This window comes from Mustela nivalis (genome assembly GCF_964662115.1).
Source record: "Mustela nivalis genome assembly, chromosome: 5".
Classification (NCBI taxonomy): domain Eukaryota; kingdom Metazoa; phylum Chordata; class Mammalia; order Carnivora; family Mustelidae; genus Mustela; species Mustela nivalis.
Window position 1 is genome coordinate 112,764,933 of NC_139024.1, and position 20,793 is coordinate 112,785,725.

General features: G+C 39.9%; 1 long non-coding RNA gene across 2 annotated transcripts in view; it reads left to right on the forward strand.

Annotated features, from left to right (window-relative positions):
* Positions 1-13,175: 13,175 nt before the first annotated feature.
* Positions 13,176-20,793, forward strand: part of LOC309864362 — a 107,028-nt gene continuing 99,410 nt past the window's right edge. Inside the window, exon 1 of one of the 2 annotated variants that reach the window (XR_014311473.1) lies at positions 13,176-13,596. This is a non-coding gene — a long non-coding RNA (uncharacterized lncRNA). The remainder of the gene's footprint in view (positions 13,597-20,793) is intronic. The other variant, XR_014311474.1, reaches the window with a different exon arrangement.

Here is a 20,793-nt window from a genome sequence, read left to right on the forward strand (position 1 = left end):
TTCTGGAAATCAAAAATGAAAAACCCCCACAAAGTAGGTCATCCCTCATAACCAGATTCCAAGACCAAATTTCTGTTGCATTAACATCTCATATTTCTAATTTAGTTTACCTCTGTTGACAGAAGTGTGTCTCTTAAAAAGTAAATTCAATTCTCATCTCAGCATGATTCCTATTTATGATATAGCTAAATGGCTTCATCTCAAGGGTGATGTTGTAGAGCACATGCTACTCAATTATAACATCATCTTTTGATTTGAACAAAATGAGAGATGTACATCTGAACTCACTCTGAAAGCATTTATATGCAAAACTACTATCCTTTACAAAAGCTAGCTAGCATTGTCATAAAAGCTGAATGAAGATTCAGAAGTAGGAAAGAACTTTTCTGGCTTCCTTCAGGGCGAAGCTTCTCAAATTTGGTACTATTAGCATTTTAGGCTAGATAATTCTCTTTTCTTAAAATAGAATTTATTTTTTAGAGCAGTTTTAGGTTCACAGCAAAACTGAGCAGAAAGTACAGACAGTACCCATATCACTTCTTGCCTGCCGTAATTTTCTTTTTTATAGGAAGCTGGTGTGTGCATTGTAAATTGTTTAGCTAGCATCCCTGACTTCTAAACTCTAGATGCCAGTAGCACTCCCCAGTTGCGACAAACAAAAATGTCACTAGACATTGCCAAATGTCCCCTGGTGGGCAAATTTGCACTGGTTAAAAACTACTGTTTCAGGGGCACCTGAGTGGCTCAGTGGGTTAAAGCCTCTACCTTCAGCTCAGGTCATGATCTCAGGGTCCTGGCATCAAGCCCTGAGTAGGGCTCTCTCTCCTCAGCAAGGAGCCTGCTTCCTTCTCACACTCTGCCTGCCTCTCTGCCTCCTCATAATCTCTGTCAAAAAAATAAATAAACTCTTAAACAAACAAACAAACAAACAAACAAAAAAACATTATTGTTTCAGAATTTGGCCTTACCCTTACATGAAAAACAGAAACTAGACTCTGTCAAATTTATTAAGCAGCATCAATTGTGAACTCCATTCGACTGAAACAGAGAACTTGGGCAGATATTTTGTAAGTATTAATCTCTTCAGACAAAACCATCGCAAACTCATGACAAATATTTTAGAAAGATAAGACAGTCAGGGTAAAGGAAAAGGGATTGGGAGGAGGAGGCCAGTTATTCCTTAAGAAAGCCTTTGAACAAAAGGCACCTGGGTGGCTCAGTTGGTTAAGTGTCTGCCTTTGGCTCAGGTTATGATCTCAAGGTTCTTGGGATCGAGCCTGGGCTCTCTGCTCAGCGGGGAGCCTGTTTCTCCCTCTCTCTTTGCCTGCCTCTCTGCCTACTTGTGTGCTCTCTCTCTCGCTCTGTCAAATAAATAAATAAAATATTTTAAATAAAGAAAGAAAGCCTTTGCACAAGGAGGTAATCTAGGTCTTTCTCCAGCCTTTACATATGCAGATGTTCACTATACCTAAAAGAATTATTAAAGAATTGATCAGATCTAGGGCATTGATTCATGGGAAAAGAGTTTACAAGACATTATTAAATAGAACAACCACACCTATGTGTTAATTCACAGTGAGAAGCATCACTGTGAAAAGAACTGAAATATACACTGTACTACACTTGATCTTAGCCAAAAGGCCAAGTGTCTTCAAGTAGGTTAACTATGTGGCAACGGAACTGTGGGAGAGCACTTAGTGAGCGTGGTATCAAAACATGGCAAGTATACTTGTGATCTGAGAGTTTAAAGGGCATCTGATTTTGCTTAGCCTGAAATGTCCATCTGCACTTGGGACCCTTCCCTTTGCTCCAGGGGCAGATCTGGGGGAAGAGTCATGTTAGAATTAGTGCTCTCACAGTTCAATGAGCCAAAGAAACTTAAGAAAAACTTTTTAAAATTCAGATTCATGGGCTCTTCTCCCAGAGATTCTTATTTAGTAGTACTGAGATGGGGTCACCCCCCTTTTCTTTGTTTAGAGAGAGCATACACATGTGTGTATGTCAGTGGCCGGTGGGGCAGGGGGAGGGGGTTGAGGGGTAGTTTGGCAGAGAGAAGGGAGTGGCACAAGGAGAAGGAGAGAGAATCTTAAGCAGGATCCACACCCAGAACAGAGTTTGACAGGAGGCTTGATCTCAAGACCCTGAAATCATGGCCTGAAGCGAAATCAAGAGTTGGACACTTAATCAACTGAGCCACCCCAGTCATCCCTGGTCACCAGCATTTTTTTTTAATTAAATTAATTTATTTATTTTCAGAAAAACAGTATTCATTATTTTTTCACCACACCCAGTGCTCCATGCAATCTGTGCCCTCTATAATACCCACCACGTGGTACCCCAACCTTCCACCCCCCCCCCCGCCACTTCAAACCCCTCAGTTGTTTTTTTTAGTAAGTGTCCCAAGTGCTTATGAAACATGGACTGCAGTTGCCTTTGTATCTGCCTTTTCACCTCTGCTTCCATAGGGTTCTGACACTTGCTGCCCTGGTTAATGGTCTTCCTCTTGGCCCGGTAACACCTTCAGAAGTTGATATAAAGCCTGTCAGCCTAGAAAATGTCATCGCTGTAGGTGATGCTGAACATATGGGTGTTGATTTCCATTCAGTCAAAGTGTCAGCATATCTATATCCCTTGTTTCTTTATTGGGAATGGAGAGTAGAAAGTAGGGATACCAGTTTCAATCCCATATGACATCTACAAGTATGAAAAACTGTTTTCCATAAAATATTGTCAAAGGTAATTAACTGGAGAAAAGGACATTCCTCTCTTTTAAACAGATTGAGACATTTTGGTATTGGTTTTAGGTTATTGATATTAGTGATATTATTAACAGGAGAGTGGAATCTTACATACTTTTCACCCAGTCACCCAATTACTAAATGTGATGTTCTGTTCTTCACATTAAAGACCCATCTGTCTATTCATTCTAGAAACATTTATTGGTTATTATGGTTATTGGTTATTATGAGGCAGCCACAATTTTTAGTTTTTGAGACATAAAATCACTGATCTAAGGTGCAGAATTCTAAGGCTGAGGCTGAGGTGGGAGCAAAGAAACACACAAAGGGTCTCTGGGTTCAAAGAGAGAGACACAAACTCTAATGTGGGATGTGGGGAGGGGGCACCAGGCAAGGCTTCTCAGAGCAACTCGCACCTGAACTGAATAGAGAGGGTAAAGAGGAGCTCACCAAGCTGAGCAAGGACAGGATGGCGAGCTAAGGAGTAAAATGGGAAAAGGAAGTACAGAAACTGAGTGGCGTGAGAGAGTCTGGAGCATCCTTAGATCTCTGTCACTGGTTTGGCTGGAATATGGGGTACATAAGGGATGTGGGATGTAATGGGAAGTAAGCAGGAACCACACCATGAAATATCTGAGGAATTTTGATTCTGTAGATCAATGTGAAGATGAGTTCTCAGATGCTTAAAAGCAAGGAGAATGACATGAGATAATACATGACTAAGAGATTTTCCTATTGCAAGAAAGAAGTTTTCTAGAGTGAGAGACTTGAGCAGAGGCTCAGAGTGTGGGATGAGGAAGGAGCAAAAGCAAGGAGAAGGCATAGGATTGTTAAGCAGTACTCAGCATCTTGCTGCAGTTTTTAAAAACTTGAATGCTTTGAACAATCCATTTGCTTTGGGGACTTTTTCTGGCAGTGCTAAGAAGTCCAGTTATATAGCATAGAAAGCTGATAGTTGAATTAATTGACAGTTGTCATGTTTTTCTAGATTGGGGGGGGAATTTTTAAGTTTAAACAGGAGGTGTGGTAGGTGATGGACGGGGAGGAAGGGGGAGGGTCAAATACACAAAGGCTTAATGAATTTGAGGAGCATGTTTGTAGTGGTAATCAAGAGTTAAAAAAACAGGGATCTAGGCTGTGATAAAGAGCAAGATACTGAAGAACAACATTTAAGAAGCAAAACAATTCTAGGTGAGGAGTCAATACTGTGTATGACGCATGTAGGAAATCTGTGTCATAGATACCTTTTCCATCATCTTCCTCATCCACTACTCACCCACTTCTCTCTCTTTTTTAATTGAAATATTGTTGACACATAACGTTACACATGGTAATTAGTTCAGCTACACAACACAGTGATTCCACAATTCTGTAGTTATGCTGTACTCACCACGAGCGTAGCTACTGTCTGCCACCGCACAATTCCATTGACCATATTCCCTGTGTTGTACCTTTCATGCCTGTGACTTACTCATTCCATAAATAGAAGCCTGGACCTCCTGCTTCCCTTCACCCACTTTGCTGATCCTCCCACCCTTTTCCCTGTGGTACCCACATTTGTTCTCTGTGCTGATAAGTATGCTTCTGCTTTTTTTGTTTGTTCATTTTGTTTTTCAGATTCTACGTATAAGTGAAATCATATGGTATTTGGGGCACCTCAGTGGGTTAAAGCCTCTGCCTTCGGCTCGGGTCATGATCTCAGGGTCCTGGGATTGAGACCTGCATCAGGCTCTCTATTCAGCAAGGAGCCTGCTTCCTCCTCTCTCTCTGCCTGCCTCTCTGTCTACTTGTGATCTCTGTCTGTCAAATGAATAAATAAAATCTTTAAAAAAAAAAAAGAAATCATACGGTATTTTGTCTTTCTCTGACTTATTTTACTTAGCATAACATCCTCTAGGTCTACCCATGTTGATGCAAATGACAAAACCTTTTTTATAGAAAAATTCTTTTTTGTAATAGAGTAATATCCCATAGTATATATACATATACCACTTCTCCTTTCTCTGTTCACCTACTGGTGGACCCTTAGGTTGCTTCCATGTCATGGCTACTGTAAATAATGCTGAACAAACACAGGGTTGCATATACATCTTTACAAATTAGTTTTTTTGTTTCCTGTATGTACCCAACAATGGAATTAGTACAGTATTTTCATTTTTAATTTTTTGAGGAACGTCCATACTGTTTTCCACAATGGCTATACCAATTCACATTCCAACCAACAGTGCACAACAGTGGGCAGAGCAAGAGGGAGAAGCAGGTTCCCTGTTGAGCAGGGAGCCTCATGTGGGGTTTGATCCCAGGACCCTGTGATCATGATCTGAGCTGAAGGCAGATGCTTAACCACCTGGGTCGCCCAAGTGCCCCTCTTCTGATTTTGATCCTAGTCATTCTGACTGGTAAACGATGTTGTCTCATTGTGGTTTTGATTTGCATTTCCCTGATGGATTAGTGATGTTGAACATATTTTCGTGTGTCTGTTTGCCACCTGTATGTCGTCTTTGGAAAAATGTCTATTTAAGTCCTCTGCCCATTTTTTAAATTGGATTATTATTTTTTTAAAGATTGTATTTATTTACTTGATGTACAGAGATCACAAGTAGGTGGAGAGGCAGGCAGAGAGAGAGAGAGAGAGAGAGAGAGAGAGAGAGGAGGAAACAGACTCCCTACTGAGCAGAGAGCCTGATGTGGAGCTCCATCCCAGGACCCTGAGATCATGACCTGAGCCTAAGGCAGAGGCTTAACCCACTGAGCCACCCAGGTACCCTGGATTATTTGTTTTCTTGATGTTGAGTTGTATAAGTTATTTATAGATTGGGGCTATTTACCCCTTATGTCATTTGCAAACATCTTCCATTCTGTAGATTGCCTTTCCATTTTGTTGATGGTTTCCTTTGCTAAGCAGAGACGTTTTATTTTGATGTAGTCCCTACATCTGCATTTGCTTGTTTCCCTTGCCTGAAGAGACATGTCTAAAAAAATCTTGCTAAGGTTGATGTCAAAGTGATTGCTGCCTATATTTTCTTCTAGGATTTTTATGGTTTCAGGTCTCAGATTCAGGACTTTAATTCATTTTGAGTTTATTTCCATGTATGGTATAAGAATGTGGTCCAGTTTCATTCTATTGCATGTAGGTGTTGGGTTTTCCCAGCACCATTTATTGAAGAGACTCTTGCTGCCATTGCATATTCTTACCTCCTTTGTCATAGATTAATTGGCCATATAAGCGTGGGTTTATTTCTGAGTTCACTATCCTTTCCTACGGATCTATATTTTATGTTTGGGCTACCACCATACTGTTTTATTATAGCTTTGTAGTATATCTTGAAATCTGGAGATTGTGATATCTCCAGCTTTGTTCATCTTTCTCAAGACTGCTTTTGCTATTCAGGATCTTTTGCGGTTCCATAAAAATTTTAGTATCACTTGCTCTAGTCCTGTGAAAAATGCTTTTGGTATTTTCATAGAAAATACACTAAATCTGTGGATTATTTTGGGTAGTCTGGACATTTTAAGAATATTAATTCTTCTAATCCATGAGCGTGGATTATCTTTTCTATTTGTTTGCATCACCTTTAATTTCTTTCAAAAATGTTTTATAATTTTTATAATTTATAATAATAATTTAATAATTTATAATTTTTATAATTACATATGTGATTCTTTTGAACTCAGAGATTCCTTCTTACATATTTTTAATAGTACACAAAATTTTCTGTATGTATAATTCTTTTTTTTTTTTAAGATTTTATTTATTTGACAGACAGAGATCACAAGTAGGCAGAGAGAGGGGGTGGGAAGCAGGCTCCCTGCTGAGCAGAAAGTCTGATGCAGGGCTCGATCCCAGTACCCTGGGATCATGACCTAAGCTGAAGGCAGAGGCTTTTTAACCCACTGAGCCACCCAGGTGCCGCTATACGTATAATTCTATCCATTGTGATATTGTTTGTATTAAGAAAAAACAAAAAAGTTAGAAATGTGATACCTGTCCACAAATGAATTACTAATTTAGTTACATTAAGATACACATATACCATGTAATATTCTTATTATACAGCCCTCAGATGGAATGGGATAGATCTATATTGGCTGATGTACAAGTATTCCTAAGAAATATTGAATAAAAGGCAAAGTACCAAAGACTGTGCACACTCTAATTCCATTTGTGTATATTTTTAAACTCTATACTTAATATGCACATATGCTCATAATATTCTCTGATTGGATACACAAGAAAGTGATTAATTTGGGGAGAAGGATTTGAGTGGGCTCAAAGAGCAAGGAAGTCTTTTTCCTTTTCATTTTATATCTCCTTTCTGCACTGTGAGTTTTTGTTTGTTTGTTTTGTTTCATCTGTTTGTTTTCAGTATGTCCATATGTTACTCTGGTTTAAAGAATAAAATAAACTTGCTTTCAGGAACAAATCTAATACAGATCATTTATACCATGGTTACTCAAAGTATTGGTCTGTGACAAGCTCAGGTGCTTTCACGAGAATGTGAATCAACACACTGCTTCTTTAGCAAAACAGTCTACCTAGAATAAAATAATGTCAGCTGAACTGAACAATGTGCTTAGTGATACAGTTGATTTACACTCTAAGGCAAACTTCTGATCCCTCAGTGGCTGGCAATAGTTCTTAAGTGGTTTTCAGACAACACATTGAGAAACAGTGATTTATATTCTAATACGACTTTAATTCTAATATATTCTAATATATTCTAATTCTAATATTCTAATATGACTAATTATATTCTAATACAATACAGGTGAGAAGACATTCTCAGCTGTTCCAAACATACTTATATGTCCCAACCATATGGTTAAGTTATTTTCTTGGGCAAAATTCCTCCCTTAATGCCCCTGGTCCACACAGGCACTCAGGGACCCAGGATGCCAGAGCCTCTGTCATCTTTCACATGTGGCTTTAATCATAGCACTGTTGACAACGTGGCAAGAACAAGGATACAGGAGGGCCTGGGTGGCTCAGTGGGTTAAGCCTCTGCCTTCAGCTCAGGCCATAATCTCAGGGTCCTAGGATGGAGACCCACATCAGGCTCTCTGCTCAGCAGGGAGCCTGCTTCCCTCTCTCTGCCTGCTGCTCTGCCTGCTTGCTATCTCTCTCTCTCTGTGTCAAATAAATAAATAAAATCTTAAAAAAAAAAAAAAAAAAAAGAATGAGGATACAGTTCCCCCTAGCTACAAAGATACCTAGGACATGCAGTCTCACAGTGGTCAGCTCTTTTCTAACAACAAAAGAGTGACTCTTTTTTCTACCTCTGTTACAGCAATCTATATGACCTTTTCAAGCACTGAAACACAAATCAAATAGAAATCAAATATGCTTTTTACCCAATATGCATTGATATAATGGGGGGGGCATAATTCTGACCATTAACTTTGAATATATCTTTTCATATATATTAATGAAATGCCTACCTTCACAAACTACGAATGGCAATCAATATTAAAACACTTTCAAAAGTATATTCAACTTGAGAAGAGAGGGTAACCTTTAACCGTCCCTCAGAACAATGTACTGACCAAACATGCTTAAACATGTACCAGCAACAGGCCTCTGGGAGAGAAGACGATACACATCCTTGAAGCCAAGCAGCTGGGAATGCCTGGCCACGCAGGGTGCAATGCCGCCTGCTTCTTTTTTCTGTTATCTCGCCTTCTCCAGAGATCACCTATAAATATGTTTACTCAACCACACATCCTATACTGCTTGATCAGACATATCTTACTTATCTATAATCTCCTTTGATTCCTTTGTTGATTGTTACCTCCTATCTAATAATACAGGATTGAGGGGGACTGAGGAGTTGTTTGGGATCACAGTTTTCTCAACTGCTGACCCCCACTCCTGTTCTATTGAAGCTGACTTGTTTGTGCCTCATTCTTCTCCCATGCGCCATTGGATAGCATCAAGTGGCCATTGGAAAGCGACAGTAACTGGTAACTAGATGGTGATTTAATATGATACAGTACTCTAACTTACTTGTGGTAGACATATTTTTTGGTTGCCTTTCCAGACTACTCTGCAAATCGCTTCCCTACCCAAGGGGATGAATCCTGGAAATGATGCAGAAATTCCATAATCCAAACTTTTGCCAATTACCTGGGGTGAACTTGAACAACCTGGGCCAATCCAGAATACAAAACTAGTTAGCGTCTGCCAGGCTCTTAACCAGGAAATGATGTAGGGTGGACTGGGGGAGCTATGCTGGGCCCAGAGAAGAAAGGTATCACAGAGAGAAGTGGAGACTAGAAACCGTGTGACCCCAGAGAGTGAGAGTCACTGAGAAAGTCAGTGAGAGGTTGCATTCTAATGGCTTCTCTCCTCTTGGTTTCAATCCCTCTGAGGTATCCTTGTACTCCATCTATCTTTATGATTAACTGTCCCTTTGTTTTTATTTCAAAGTTAACTTTGACTAGGCTTCTGTTATTTGAAAACAGCCTTAGGACAACTGTTTTATCAGTCATTCCTTCCAAATTCCTTGCCTCTATATATTAGGGTGTAAAGGGAAATCTTCCTTAGGCCACAGACCTCAGACATCTACAACTTTTTAAAGTAGATCTGACCTAGACCCATTGTTGTACATTGGCTTGATACAATTTCAAATCCACTTGTTTACAGTGAAAATTAAAATTCTTTTAAGAGTGAAGTTGTTTTGATATGAGTGAAGTAAGCTGTGACAGGATGTCATCATCTCATCTGTTGTCACTGCTAAGAACTCCGTAGTCGAGCTGCTAAGGGGCCCCACTGGGGCTTATCAATAAAAATGCATGAAGAAGCATCTACGGCAAGGGCACATTCAGACTATAAATACTGAGAGTTTGTGAGGACTGAGAGTATTCAGTCTAGGCAAGGAGGCTCTTTGGTGATCTAAATAGCTTTCTGAAGACCTTGGGGCAATTAGCTCTTGCCACAGTGAGACAGTGGTGAAAATCGGCAGTGGCCCCACAAAGGAAATCCTTATACTTGTCAACACCCACATCATTAATTCCTAGCATTGTGCACTAGCAACAGGATATTTTTACTTTTACACTGGCAGCTGGACATCAAATCTCAACTGACTAAGCCATCTTTCCCAAGCACCAATACCTATAAAGGTACACCTTGACTAAACTTGTACTTTAATCCTTTCATCTCCCTTTGCCTGGAACAAGAATGTGATTCATCTAGGACTAGTTAGAATATGTTATTTCTTCACAGGCATATTAAGAGACATCATCCTGGGGTGCCTGGATGGCTCAGTTGGTTAAGTGTCTGCCTTCAGCTCAGGTCATGATGCCAGGGTCTTGGGATGGAGGCTTGCATTGGGATGGAGGCGATAGCTGGGTTCCCTGCTCAGCAGGGAGCCCTCTCCCTCTGCCTGCTTCTTCCCTTGCTTGTGCTCTCTTTCCGTCAAATGAGTAAAATATTAAAAAATTTTTTAAAAAGAGACCATATCCTGTACAATAGTGGCTTGTGAAATTATTTCAATTCCCGAAGCAGTGAACCAGTATTAAATAAATTACTGGCAAGGATAAACTCAGTCTCAAACCCTCTTACACTGTTGGTAGGAATGCAGGGTGGTACAGCCATTCTGGAAAACAGTATGGAGGTTCCTCAAAAAGTTGAAAACAGATTTACCCTACGACCCAGCAATTGCACTACTGGATACTTCCTCCAAGATACAAAGGTAGTGATCCGAAGGGGCACCTTCACCCCAGTGTTTATGGCACCAATATCTGCAACAGCCAAACTATGGAAAGAGCCCAGATGTCCATAGACAGTTGAATGGATAAAGAAGATGTGGTATGTATATACAATATAGAATACTATTCAGCCATCAAAAAAAAAAAAAAAAAAAAAAGAAATCTTGCCATTTGCAATGCCGTGGATGGAATGAGAGGGTATTATGCTAAGTAAAATAAGTCAATCAGAAAAAGACAATTAACATATGATCTCACTCAGATCTGGCATTTAAGAAACAAAACAGAGGATTGTAGGGGAAGAGAGGAAAAGATAAAACGACAAAATCAGAGAGAGAGAGACAAACCATTAGAGAATCTTGACTCTGGGAAATAAACTGAGGATTGCTGGAGGGGTAGTGGGTGGTGGAAGGTTGGGGTAACTGGATGATTGGCATTAAGGAGGGAAAGTGATGTAATGAACAAAGGGTATCATGTTAGACTGATGAATCACTGACCCTCTACCAATAATACATTATATGTTTATTAATTTATTGTAAATTAAAAAAGAAAAAAAAGATGAACTCGGTCTCTGAGCATTAATTTGCCTCCCCAAACAAAACCACCACTAAGTCTATTTTTTGAGAAATAAATATAGATGGGTATCCTCTCATGTTTTGCTCACACAGACGCCCTTTGCAAGAATGGGTTTGGCACCCAAAACAACTGCTAATTTATTTTTAAGAATAATTTTTTTACTTTCTTATATTTTTATCTCATATAGCGCTGGTAGCCTCACCTTGTACTTTGCACTTGACTTTATGCAAGATATACAGGATTTTAAAATGCATGATCTTATCTAATGTGTGTTGGATTCATTTTATTTTATTTTTACCTTATGGCTCTTCATCAATTATGTATTCATCATAAAAAGTCCTCAAAGGGGCACCTGGGTGGCTCAAAGGGTTAAGCCTCTGCCTTCGGCTCAGGTCATGATCCCAGGGGCCTGGGATGGAGTCCCGCATCAGGCTCTCTGCTCAGCAGGGAGCCTGCTTCTCCTCATCTCTCTCTGTCTGTCTCTCTGCCTACTTGTGATCTCTATCTCTGTCAAATAAATAAATAAAATCTTAAAAAAAAAAAAAAAAAGAATAACATCTTCTCTAAAAAAAAAAAGTCCTCAAAGCTTTTGCTTGAATGATAGCCAAACCCAAACTGCTAACTTAAATCCTGAAACTATAACACCAGACATCTTTCCTTCTTGGGCCCACATTTATAAAAGAACATAATTGTGTGAACAGCAATAATTCAATTCAGTCATTGTCAAGGATCAATTCTTTTATACAATTTTTAAAGTACTGAGAACATTTTTCTTTACCTACTTGCCCATCGAGATAAGTACTGTCTAAATGGTTTCATAGGAAATACATTTATACTTATTCTTAAGATGTATCCAAGATCAAGAGCAACATCAGTCTCATGACTTTGTAGTTTGTCTATACTACAGTAAAAAAACATTCCTCCATACTTCACTCAGCTGAGCACCTTGTTCCTTTCCTACTCTGATGTCCAGCAGGCCTTCCTGTGGTCTGAGGGAACTTGGAAAGGAAGCTGTAAGCTGTGGGGACAGGCTGAAGTCAGATCCTCAGCTAAGTCTGAGGAAAGAACTGGTGAGAAGGTTTGGTTGGACTCTCCGCTGATTCCCAGCCTGGGATTAAGGTGTTAATGTGTGAATTTGGAAAAAAAAAGACTTATCAAAAAAAGGAGTTTTTAATCAGCATTATTTTAAAAATGTGCTCAGTTCATACTAATCCCTCCCAGACTTTCTCATTTATCTACCATTATGAAAACCATAGTGTTTAATGTCTCTTCCCAAGAGAATTTGAATTTTTGTTTAAAAATAGAGGAAATCTGGTAAGGCAAGACCCAGAAATATCACTTTACTTTAGCCACTAGCTCATTGATTTTCATGGTGTAACAAGATCATGGTATTTTCAGTGTTCTTTCCCTAGTGACCTCCCTTTTTCTTCAATAGCAGGAAATACTTATCAACCAGAGAGGAAGAGATTTCTTCTCTTTATATATGAATCCATAAAATCTAGCCTGTTTCTATGGTTCCCATCTCATTCCCATCTCTTGCTTGTTTCCCTCTCTCTGCCTGTTTCTTCTCTCTCTTTCCTTTACCTACACTTACTTAAACCAATTATTACGATTTTCTCTTCCTTTTCAGTGTTTTGTGATGGCCCCCTCTCTCTGTTATACCTGCAGACCCAGAGCGACATAGCGATAGTATGTTCAAACCAAATTTGTTTATTCTAACAAAAACATGAATTGGAGATTGTTGTTTGCTCTCAATCTCATCATAAGCAACACTGATTCTGGATTTCTAACTTTCTCATCCTACAAAAGGTGATCTTCCCAGATCTCTAGCCCTTTATATTTTATTGCTCTGTACAATGGCCTATTTTATTTAAACTTACAGTACATCTCTTAATGACCACTCAAAATGCAGTGGTTAGTTATATGCTTAATAATTGATTGTTTTCTTATATACATGGTTTAAAAAATCCTAACCTTTTTTTTTTTTTCTTTTTAATGTCTTTTCTTCCCTTGAGCCAAAGTCCTAAGAGGTCACCAGGGTTCCATCAGAAGCTGCAAAGATCCATACCTGCTCTGGGGTCCTCAGCTGTAGCGGGTCTGAGCCACGTGGTTGGAGCCCAGTGGAGCAGCTTCCGGTTGGTCCGCCCTTTATCGGCACCCGCCGGCAGCTTCCGGAATCTGCCTGACCTCTCTCAGGTGCTGTGCAAGAGACCAGTCTCAATCCCCCCTTTCCCTGTGTGTACAGGGGATACATGCCCTGGTGGTGACTCACTGGACTCCGTGGTGTGGTCCTTCCCTGGGCTGGACTCGCTGTTGCTTCCCACCCCCCGCAGCAGGGTGCTGGAGTACCAGATAAACTTTCCCTGGTGTGCCTCCGGCTGCCTTGTGCCATCGGCCTGGGGGGTTTCTGGGCGTCCAGCTGTGATAAGCACAGTCAAGCAAGCACACGGGGGCAGCAGCAATGTCGGCTGCTCCATCCATCGAGAAACACAGTCTAATGCGTGCCAGGGTCCGTGGCTCACGTGAAAGCTCCCCTGGACGCGCTGAAGATAAGCAGCTGCTGCTTCAAGAACCGCAAGTAAGTTTCTCCGTCCCCGAAGGACGGCCGTTTGTGTGAACCATTTTTGATTGTGAAGTCTTAGAGGATGTGGGGGCGCATATCAAGAGAGATGTGGCTTCGAAGTTCCCACATGGTGGATTCTCCCAGCATCGTGCCAAACAGGAAGTTCCTTTTCACAATCCTGTTAACTCTTCCTACCACTTCTAATAACGTGGGCTATTTTGTTTATTTTGTCTTGTTTTAATTTCTCTGAGTCTCAGTTTCTTCATCTGGGAAATCGAGGATATTTGACTTACGTAATTCATAGTGCTTCTTCTAACTCCAAAAATCTTGTCGCTTTGTTAATAAATCCGTGGTTTTCCCTCCTTACAAATATCTTTAGAATTGCCTCATGGAAAACTAATTAAAAATATATGCTAATATCGTGGTTATCAATTAATTTCTCTAAGCACCATTTTTACATAGATCATTTAGATGTTTTTTAGACCCCTTTAAAACTCATGATGTTATACATGTGATAGATTCTAGCAGACTTTTCTATCAGTTAGGACTTTTTTCCCCCCCCCACTTAGGACCTTTATTCACTACAGATAAATGTATGTGTTTTCTGTTGTCAGAAACCGAAAACTCCAGATCCTTAGTGCATTTCCTGGCTATAAGAAAACTTAGAGCCAAAAACATTGTCCAAATATTGTAATATGCCAAACACTGTGGCCGATGGAGGAAGGCATCTATTTCCTGTCAAATGGATTTTGTTCTCTATTATCCTCAAATGCCTTACTTAGAGAATTTCAATTTGTAGGTGTGGGCAGAATGTAAGACTTCAGTTCAATTCACAGTACAATCTCCAGTTTCATGCTAAAGCATTTTCAAGTTCTCGGTACAAATTCATCCACTTACCTCCCAATCATTTGGCATAGGTCATGAGTAAGAATCCATTCTTTTCTGTAGGCATCTCTGTCCAATGATTAAGGAACTGTTTCCAGGAATTGGAGTGGGAAAAGATGGTCCCATAGAGGCATCCATGGATGCCTAAGTGGACAAGCTGTCCAGAGACTATAGCAGTTTATGCAAGCAAGAATCACATGCTCACCTGTGCTGTAATGGACCTGCTTTGCATAGGTAGATTCTGTAGGTTCCCTAAGCCTACAGTATTTCTAGTCTTTTGTACCCAGTAGACATTGCCAATGCCATGTAAGTGCATCTGTTCTTATGCTAATAACTGAAGCCTCTTAGTTCCTTTCTGTGTCAGGGTCCAGGATTATGATATTTTCTTATCAAGTCAAAGCAGTCATGTACAAGATTAATGGTGTGCTAAAGATGTGCAGTACACAGCCTGTACAACAGTAAATAGCTGCCCTGTAGAATGTTTCTTACAATCTGGCTCAGGAAAACTGTTATTGGTATCACTTGTAGCTTTGATGAATCCAGCACTATCCAGACTCTAAAAAATGTTCAGAAATCTGTTTCATGTCTTTCAGAAATCACACAGTAGAGGCACCTGGTTGGCTCAGGTGGTAAAGTGTCCCACCCTTGGTTTCTGCGCAGGTCGTGATCTCAGGGTGGTGATATCAGGGTCATGAGATGGAGCCCCATGTCAGACTCCATGCTGATCATGGAGTCTTCTTAAGATTCTCTCTCCCTCTGTCCCTCCCTGCACCTCCCAACCTTGTGTGTGCGTGCTCTCTTGAAAGAAAGAAAGAAAGAAAGAAAGAAAGAAAGAAAGAAAGAAAGAAAGAAAGAAAGAAAGAAATGATAGAACCGATAATATTCACGGGAAATAGGTACCAGGTTTTTTTTCCACTATCACATTTTTGTATCCAGTATGAACGCAGCAGCTTAGGCAGACCTCCCCTCCCCCAAAGTTGTAGTGAATTCTGAGTCAACTGTTACGTGCATTACCTCCAAGTCCCACACCAAGGGCTAAATTTATAAATAATGTTTGTTCAATCATTGTTTTCTAAAGAAAGCGCTTTTGTTTATTTCTTTCTGTTTGCTGTGTTTCAGTTTTAGGAGAACGGACACATTATCAAATCATACTAACACTGCTCAGAGGAGGTTCTGGGACTGCTACACATTGAGTTTACTTCCCTTTCACATCAAAAGATAAAGATGATTGAATGCTGTTGAAAACAATGATGTTATAGTATATGAGGGTCTTGAACATCCACAAACCATTTAATTTGTCTCAATTTAACCATTCTTTTTCATTCAGAAATAAGAAAAATGCATGATTTAGAATCTCAGTAGTAAGAGGACAAAAACATTTTTAGCTGACTCCTGAACTACATATTACTTCCAAGCTACTTTTCCTAGGAAATAAAAATCTCATATTATGTGACTATAGAAATGAGACCCACAAACTCTGATTTGAAACTAGCTTATGAAAAGCCCAAATTTGAAAGACAGATGAACTACCAGGTTATTTTGAGGTTTGTTTAAGAATCTTCTAGAAGTTTTCCCCATATGCAGATTTGTAGCTTTCTCACATCTGAAGAATACCCAGTCATCTGTACTCCTGGAGATATTCCCATTGTTGGGAAATACATCTGCTTTCTGAGGAATTTTCCCTATCCACTTCACAAACCAGCAAACTCAGTATACAAAGACCAATATTCAGCATTCCATCTTACCTGAGTTTGTATCCTTATTCTCTGTCCTTTCATCCTGCTTTATTTGTCTTCAGAGCTCTTAACCACTGTCTGACATGACTTTAACTATTTGTTTATTACCTGTCTTCCAAATGAGAATGCATATTCTAGGAGAGCATGGATTTTTGTCTATATTGTCCTTTGTTATAACCCAAGCACTTAGTATAGTTCAGGGTACATAACAGTAACTCAGTAGACACTTTTTGAATAAATGAATAAATACATATTCCCAAATCCACTAGAGAATTGTTGCTTTCCACTTTATTATGGGTCTAGAATAGAATGGTAGTTTAAGTGATTTAGTTTTTATAGCACCCTGGGTTATTAAGTAAATTATAATAAACACTTAGAAGTTATTTTTATTATGTAAAATAGCTTCTTTTTTAAAATAGATTTTATTTATTTATTTGACAGACAGAGATCACATGCCGGCAGAGAGGGGGGCAGGAAGCAGGCTCCCTGCTGAGCAGTGAGCCTGATGCGGGGCTCTATCCCAGGACCCTGGGATCATGACCTGAACAGAAGGCAGAGGCTTTAACCCACTGAGCCACCCAGGCACTCCTATGTAAAATATCTTCTTAAACAAAAAAAAAATTTTTTTTTAGATTTTATTTATTTATTTTGACAGAGAGAGAAATCACAAGTAGATAGAGAAGCAGACAGAGGGTGGTTGGTGGAGGGGGATGCAGGCTCCTCGCTGAACAGAGAGCTGGATGGGGGCTCCATCCCAGGACCCTCAGATCATGACATGAGCCAAAGGCAGAGCTTAACCCACTGAGTCTCCCAGGTGCCCCAATCTTTTTTTTTTTTTTTTTTTTTTTTAAGATTTCATTTATTTATTTGAGAGAGAGAGCCTGAGAGGAGAGAGGATCAGAGGGAGAAGCAGACTCCCTGCTGAGCAGGGAGCCCAATGCGGACTGGATCCTGGGACTCCAAGATCATGACCTGAGCTGAAGGCGGTCGCCCAACCAACTAAGCCACCCAGGTGCTCTTCTTAAACAAAATCTCAACTGTTTCATAGTTCTTTGACTTTGGTTCCTTTTTTCCCAATTATTTCTCTGGACACTGATTAAGAGATGTAAATCCCTACCATCAAAATATAAGTTCATTTAAAGCAAATATTTTATTTCACTCAAATGTTTAGTAAGTATAGAGATAATCCATCACCAAAAAGAAGACATTCAGCTTCAGACATTCAGGCTATTAAGTGTTCAATGAATGTTTTTTCCATAGGACACTAAATAACATGCAAAGTTCTATTAAAAATTAGTAAGATAGTGATGTGGGAGGCAAAGGCAAAAGAAAAAATTAAATTTTCTTACTGCCTACAGCCCACTGACAAGCCCTTGAAACAAGTAGAGTGATTTTTCTATAGGAACTAAGCTGCCTCGATGTTGACACTTTGCTAAGAGCAAAAGGCAATCTTAGCTTAACATTATCCTGACCCCCTCCCCCAACCCAGTATCCTGTAAGTCCACTTTTTTTTTTTTTTAAGATTTTATTTATTTATCAGAGAGAGAGAGGGGGAGAGAGCAAGCACAGGCAGACAGAATGGCAGGCAGAGGCAGAGGGAGAAGCAGGCTCCCTGCCGAGCAAGGAGCCCGATGCGGGACTCGATCCCAGGACGCTGGGATCATGACCTGAGCCGAAGGCAGCTGCCCAACCAACTGAGCCACCCAGGCGTCCCACCTGTAAGTCCACTTTAACATATAAAAATTCCTTTGGAAATTTTCTTTATACCCCCCAGATATGTTAGCAATCATCCTCTAAACATGTGGCCCTTGATATACATCTCAAGGGTCTCATAACTGAAGTTTTACTAAATAGTAATAAATGACTTTTTCCTAACAATAGCTACCCCCATCAAGGTCCTAGAAAACTTGCTTCCAAAATTCCTTAGAGACTTACTCTATTCCTAACCCTCTCCCATTTTGCAAGTATGTAATCAACCAATCCTCATGACCCTAGTGCAACTCCTGCCCGCAGGTCCTGTTTCTGTGCTTTAAAAAAAAACAAAAAACCACCTTTTGCACCAAAGACATCTCAAGAATTCTTTCTTGGTCTTTAACTGTGAACCACAACATTTCCACATCTTTAGGACCTCTGATTCCCATTTTCTTAAACATAAAGAACATCTTTTCCTTTGTTAAAATGAAACAGGTCTAAAATTGTGTCACTTAGTATCTCCAAGACTTAGCGCCTAACCTAATTAAGGTTTCTGCTACCCTCTGGAGTGGAATTTTAAACAAATCAGTCTGGAATTTCTTCCTCACCATTAGTGAGATAATCTGCCAGATAAAACCTCCTGCCTTCCCCTGAGAGAAGGTAACACTTACTCAATATAATCTTATCTTTTGTTGCTAACCTCTTTGTTTGGCCCCATTTCTGCCTATAGGATCCTTTCATTTTGTATAGTTCTTGAACCTCCTTTTTACTTGCTAGATGGGATGCTGCCCAATTCATGAATTGCTTAAAAAGAACAATTAGATCTTCAAATTTACTCTGCTGAAATTTTTTAACACCTTAATTGATATTTATTTGGATTGAAGTTTAATTTTATAAAACTTTATTCACCATGCATTATATTTAAAAAATAATTTTATGGTGAAACAATAAACATACCTAAGAGTACATAAACATAAATTAGCAGCTTATTGAGAGATAAACAAAAATCTCAGAAAATTCCACTCCGGTAAAAAAATTATATATATATATATATATATAAATTATGTATATAATATAAATATATATTTTATATATATTTGAAATATTATTAATGTGGAGAACAAAGGCAAAAGGAAATGTACATAAAATTAAATTTCCTTATAATTTGTAGCCCCTTGACAAATACTTGAGGCAAGCAGAATATAACTTTCCTCCAGGAACTCCCAATTTAATGCCCTGCTAGAGGAAAAAACAACTTTAGCTTAACAATAGGCCTTCAGGATCCTGTAAATCTTCTTTCACATATGAAAATCCTTTTTGAAACTTCCTTTGTCTTTACCTCCCCCAACTCCAAAGATGAATGACTATTCCTCACAACTCCAGGGCAGCACTTTCTGCCCGAAGTCCTGTCCCTGTGCTTTAAGAAAAAAACACGTTTTTTTTGTAACGAAAGGTCTCAAGTTTTGCCTGGTTTTGAACTTTTTGTAAATGGAATTGATGTGGTTTGGAGTGTTGGGGTTCAGAGCCGACAGCCATGAAAGAATTCTTGAGATGTCTTTGGAAACTGGACCTGTGCGCAGAAAACTGCATTTTGCAGTTGTGAGGGGTGGTGATTACATACTTTCAAGTTGAGAGGAGGTCAGAGACATAACAAACCTCTAAGGTATTTTGGAAACAGTTTCTTAGACCTTGAGGGGACTAACTTATGAAGTTCTAGAATATACATGAGGTTCAGTAGGGTGAGGTCTGGAGCCGATGACCAAGAAAGAATTCTTGAGACGTCTTTGGTGCAAATGGTGGCAAATGGTGGTTTATTAAAGCATGAAGACAGAACCTGTGGGCAGAAAGCTGCTGCCCTGCGGTTGTGAGGTATGGCAGGTTACATACCATGGGGGTGGGGAAAGTAAGGAAAAGAGAGGTTCAGTAGAACTTTCATAAGCTAAAGAGGACCTACAAAATACCAGATACCAGAGGCCTTGCCACTGCCAAGGTCTTTCTGCCCTTTTTAGCAAGCTAAGATAGTTGGGAGTATAAAGCCCTATTTAGCCAGAGCAGCTCCATCCGGTTAAACAGTGATTTTGTTGTTTATGCAGTAATACTTAAACTGACCCTGCCCCCCACCAGGGGAACTTACTTAAAAGCAAGTCTGGGAAACCAGTAGAATATGGTTGACCAGTCCCTGAGAACAGAGTCCAAACACAAGGGTGGGTCAGGTCAGCAGAGCCTGAATGCGGGGATGAGTTGGGCCAGGTGGAGACATCCAATCAGTGGAGCATGCATACTGTCTCCCTAGCTACCAAGGAGTGTAATTGGGCGCCAATTCTGACCAAGGTGATAGGCTAGTTCAAATAGCTACTATGGGGTGAATTGTAATTCATTTGGCCACCTGAGTGTGACCTAGCATGACTGCAGCTTTCTCTGTGTGTTGCAAATCTCATTGGCCACCTGTGTGTGCCCAGGCTCAACCACATGGTCTTTGCTCTATGGAAGTTGGTCTGTGAGGCTGGGGGTGGTTGCCCTCTCTGTAAGAGGCGGCCCTGAACGGTCAGTTTGATTCTTCATGCTTGGTACGAAATAAAGCTTTGCTTGACCTTCGCTTTGTATCAGTCTCGCTCCTTTGATTACTGACCCATCAGGGAGATTCCTAAAGAATGTCACATATGTCCACCCAGGAGTGGGGGTGGGGGGGAGGTTGCAAGGTGTCAGCTTTTGCTTTGTCCTCAGCCAACCTTCTGTTCCTTCATCATAACTACTGTTGGGATCAGGTATTACCATCTAATAAAACCTTAGTCATGAGTCTGTTCTGCTGTTCTTCAGAATGTCTGTGTTACTCTTGGTCTCTCCCTTTCTATATAATTTAAATTCAGCTTGTCTTGTTCCACAGAGATCTGTGTGGGGA